At 36.7% G+C, this 5,257-nt stretch overlaps 1 long non-coding RNA gene across 1 annotated transcript; it reads left to right on the forward strand.

The window, feature by feature from the left end:
* Positions 1-2,663: 2,663 nt before the first annotated feature.
* Positions 2,664-4,669, forward strand: LOC119288771. Its single transcript, XR_005141278.1, has 3 exons — positions 2,664-3,701; positions 3,784-4,429; positions 4,515-4,669. It is a non-coding gene; the product is annotated as an uncharacterized LOC119288771 (long non-coding RNA).
* Positions 4,670-5,257: the final 588 nt, after the last annotated feature.

A 5,257-nucleotide genomic window follows, 5' to 3' on the forward strand; every position in this document is an offset into this window, starting at 1 on the left:
ACTTACGTGTTCAGGTTCGGTGACACAATGCACTGACCACTCCACCATACTGCGTTAGCTGCTCACATAACGCTTCTTCATTCTTTTCTTCCTACCTCTTTCCATTTTTTCTATTTCTTTTTTCTTTTTTCATTTTTCCTTTTTTCGTCCTTTTCTTATTCTGAACAGTTTTGTTCTGTTTTTTATTCTCTGTTCGAACAGAAAAAATATGTCTTTCTTCTTTGTTCGATGAACTTTACAAACCAGTCGACATTTTTCCAAAATAGATGACTTTTTTAAAATTTGATGAACTTCTATCAAATTCATGAACATTCTCTTCATATTGATGAACTTTTTTCAAATCCGATGAACTTTTTTCAAATCCGGTGAACTTTTTGTCAAATCCCATGAACATTTTTCCAAATTGATGCATTTTTTCTTCAAAATTGTGAACTTTTTTCAGAACTAGAGAACTAATTTCCAAACTCGATGAATTTTTTTCAAATTTCATGGACTTTTTTCAAATTTGATGAACCTTCTTCAAATCCGATGAACTTTTTTACAAATTGATGCATTTTTTCTTAAATTTGTGAACTGTTTTTAGAACCAGTGAACTAATTTTCAAACTCGATGAACATTTTTGTCAAAATTGATGAACCTTTTTCGGTATTGATGATTTATTTTTTGAAACTGATGAACTTTTTTCAAAGTTGATGATTTTTTTCTTCAAAATTGTGATTTTTTTTCAAAATCGGTGAACTAATTTTCAAAGTCGATGAACTTTTTTGTCAAAATCGATTAACCTTTTTCAATATTGATTATTTCATTTTCCAAATTGATGAAGTTTTTTTCAAAAATGATAAACTTTTTTAAGTTTTTCATAAACTCTTGTCAAAATTGATGAACTTTTTTTAAGTTTGTGAACTTTTCTTTAAAAATGACGTTTTCTAAAGTTTGTGAATTTTTGTTCCAAAATGATGAACTTTTGTCGCGAAGTAGATGAACCTTTTCAAATTCACGTTAGCGTTATTAATAAATAGCGCGGGGAAACTTCGTCTTATATAGTTAGCGTTAGTAATTAGATGTGAACTGTGGTTCTACTGGTTAGCTCAGCTTGTAGAACGATGTGGCGATCCGAGTTCAAATCCTGGAGTCCATGTTTTTTTTCCTTTTTGTGTCGTTATATGTTCGGTGCGCTTTTCTTTTTCGCGGGCGGACAGAACAAGAGGTGCAGTGGGCGCCCAAACAGGAGCTCCCGGTTTTGCGAAGTTTCGAGAGATTCCTAGCCGGTTTTAAGAGCCTACCGGACCGTTTTTTCTTCCCTTTTTCCTGCTGGTATTTCTGCCATTTTTTCTTCTTTCAATTGTTTTTTATGTCTCTCCGATTTCTTTGTATTTCTTTTCCATTTCCTTACATCGTAATTTTTCCATTTTCTTATCTTCCTTTTATTTTCAATTTTATTCTCAAATTCCTGCTTTTTCTTAACTTTTCACATACATTTTCCAAATCTTAGATTTTTCAACAGTCATGAAAGTTTTTTCTAATTTATAATAATTATTCTAATCATAAAATGTATATAAAACTTTTTTTACATTTTTAAACTCATGATTTTTTTGCATTCATGAACATTTATTTGATTTTTTGTGAAAAAAACACGTGAATCTACCCAAAAAAATCTGGATATTGTGAACATTTTGTTTAATTCACAATGGTTTTTGAAGATTAAAGATTTTTTGAACATTTTGATTTTTTTTTCAATTCATTAACTTTTTAAATTCGCTAACTTTTTATTTTCTGAATTTGATGGATATTTTTGGAATTCGCTTGCTCAGTCAGCTTTCTTCATTCGTTAACAAGCTTCTTGTCGAATGTTGACTGCTAACCATTTGACCATTGGGAAATCAATACAAAACTCCTCCTGGAACTAAACAGATCCCTAATTTGAAAAAAAGTTCATAGATTTAATATAAGTTCACGTATTGGGTGGAAATCCGCGAGCATGGGTTTGAAAAAAGGTTCATGTATTTCATAATATATTCAAATATTTATGAATTTAAAAAAATACTTGCAAACTTAGAAAAGTTCATAGTTTTGAAAAAGGTTCATGGATTGGACAACAATGAATTAAAAGGAAATAAAAAGGAAAGGAAAGTAAAAATGGGAAAGGAAAAAGGAAACCATACGAAACTCATCTTGGAACAAACCTGGGAAAAACTGCTCCATAAAAAACAGGTGGGAAAACTAAATTATTTTTTATAAACTACATGGACCGGCTCGGGCTAAATCCTGGTGCATAGGGCGATGAATAAGGTTCGGCCCGTGCGTAGTGCTCGTAGCGAGCGCTATATAGCAGCCCCGGTCTGGAGAGCAAGAGCTTCTGATGCCCGTTGGCATCAAAGAGGGGAGGTTCTGTCCACTTTGCCTGCTTTTAAAAAAAATCACTTAGTTTTTTCAACAACAAAATCGACTGTTGTGTTAGCAAATCTCTACTATCTAAAAGAAACGGAATGTTCCTTTTCCCCTCTTACGTTTCACGTTTCGTCCGACTCCCCTCGCTTCACCCGACGTGGTTTTCCATCGCTAAAAAAAACCACTTCACCGGGCATCGCCCAGCACATGGGCCAAGCCGAGAAAGCCCCAGGAGCAAGCCCAACTCTCTTTCGCCTCACGCACCGTATGCTTCTTCCATCCCAACCTCGCGCTAGGGTTAGCGCCGGCGCCAGCCCCAGCCCGCCCCTTGGCTCCTCGGCCGCCGCTCGTCTTCCTTAGCAGCACCTGGTCGCCGTGGTTGCCTCCTCCCACCGCTGGTCCGCCTCCGCCATCTTGACCTCTCAGCACCACGCCAGCGTGCTGCCGTCCGCCCTCGATGGGATCGATGTCGACGAGATTCCGTCATCGATATATATCTTGACAAGGTATGAGGTACGAGGTCAGCCCATCGTGATCTTTGCGTTTTTCGCTCGATGTCATTGGTTTCTCCTCATCGGCTAAAACAAGCAGCTTCGCCGCCGACATCTAGATGAGAGAAACGATCCCATCAGGCCGAACAGCGAGAGGAACAATTCCATCAGGTCGAATGTCGAGCAGCAGCCATGCATGCGTGACGCATACGGTATCATGCCTGCCGAGTGGTACTGTCGCTTTAACTCGGATGCAGTAGTACGCACGTACTCCTCTTTCTGATCAGGTAAGTGAGCACTCGGATCCCTGCTCATTGATAGCATAAGTGGCTGCTTCAATCAATGGTATAAAGGACCTTGGATGATCACATCCTATGCATGTATTAGTAATTTGTATAGGGGACTTGATTGATTCTACGAACTTCATATGCTTCTCTGCAATCGACAATTTTTTTTCTGTGTAATCATGCCGCTGATGGTTTATTTTATATAGATTAATTTTAAAGTAGGAAACAATACTATGATTATTAAGATTTAACATAAAGGAAGGTTTGATGATGTCGACTGCCGCTACATGAAGCCCCGGCGCTGGGGCCGCCCCACTGAACGCCACTGTTGTAGGACAAAATCCCAACGCCCCTCGATCATTCATGGCATGTAGACACTATCGGCTCGCGACTAGATATGACCGCAGCACCTGGACAACAATCACTTGTGACTGGACACGACTGCCACACCTGGACGAGATGATGCCTCACGTCTGAGCAGCTTGACTAAACAAACAAATCAGGGAGCACCGAGGCCAACCATTTGGTCCTTCAGGTACATCTTCAGTTTTTTTGCCAGTTATGTGATCATCAGGACTGTCATCTCAATTTACTTTTTGGTTGTTCATCTTGTTCAGTACAACATGCATCAGCAAAATTTTACGAAGGTGGGAGTACAATATAATATGGTATGAATAATTGGCGAATGATGCAACATCAGTTCTTCTTGTGCTGATTCAGGAATGCGGTCAAGGCAGGTGCTCTAATAAGGTCAAGACAGGTGTTCTTCTTGCAGCTAAGTATTCTTGGCGTAGTTTATTCCCAGTTTTACAGTCAAAGATCATTCTCATTTGTTCCTTCACATATAAACTAAAATGCTACAAAATTGCCCCGTTGTTAAATTTTTGGACATGTTTTATTTCTTCGTAACATATTCAATAAATATTGAACTAATCTCATATTTAGATCATATGTAATTGATTAAGCTGCAGATTCATTCCAATTAGAAGGTACACATGAATGCATTCTTTGTCTTTTCACTTTAAGAACAGTGATATAACTTTGTCTTTGATGATTTATTGCCATCCTTTCCTTTGTCGCGGAATTACCAGATACACAAAAGGGAGGAGTCAAAGCTTGTGAAGAAATGTAGCACTTACATTTTGTTGGCGGATGATGATGATGAGATTGACAACCACACGACGAGCTCGCCGAGTGCATCCTCTAAGGGTACAAAGCTTTTTCGGAGGAAGAATGAAGGCCAAGAGGATGGGAATGATGATGGTGTGAGACAATGTAGCACCCACCCATTATTAGTTTGTGCTGCTTTCACATGTTGTGATTGAAACTTTAAAATTTTTTGTTCCAGGAAACAATAGAAATTATTTCCAAAAAGAGTCTGAAGGAGAACACAATAAATGGATGATGAAGGCGGTGTCGACACTCTTGATGTATTCCATTCTTTCCAGGATCTGATCTTTTTTGTACATGAAAACACATAGATATGGAATGGCCAATTAAAATGTACAACATCCCCTTGTCCAAAAAATAAGTTTTGTGTTTTATTTTAGGTCAACATAAAGTGCAGTTTTGTTAATTTTGATATTGATGCTTGGATTGGGGAGATGGGCAGACAAAGATAGTGAATGTAGGAAGAAGACTGATGCAATGAAAATTTGACAATGCATCTGATATGCATGAGGATATGATCAATGTTAAACCACTAGAATTAGGCCTACCCGTTGCAATGACCTAGTAGATATTTAAACCTATTAAGAATGGAATATTTATTTTAGAAAATTGTTCACTATGTGTTTGAAAAATATTTCACCATGTATTAAAAATATTCATTGCATATTAAAAAACGGTCATCCTATAAAACAAACTTCAACCAATATAAAAAAAATAATTCATATTTTAAAAAGGTTTAAGGTATATTAAAAATATTAATTTTTATTTTAAATGTGCTAAGTGAATACTTAAAAAAGTTCAACATATGAAAATGCTCCTCATATAATAGAAAATGTTCACCGTGTATTATAAATAATATGTAAAATATAATTGTACTCATAGGAAAAAAGAGAAAAATAAGAAAAAACAAATGTAGAAAAT

This window comes from Triticum dicoccoides, chromosome 4A (genome assembly GCF_002162155.2).
Source record: "Triticum dicoccoides isolate Atlit2015 ecotype Zavitan chromosome 4A, WEW_v2.0, whole genome shotgun sequence".
NCBI classification, from domain to species: Eukaryota; Viridiplantae; Streptophyta; class Magnoliopsida; order Poales; family Poaceae; genus Triticum; species Triticum dicoccoides.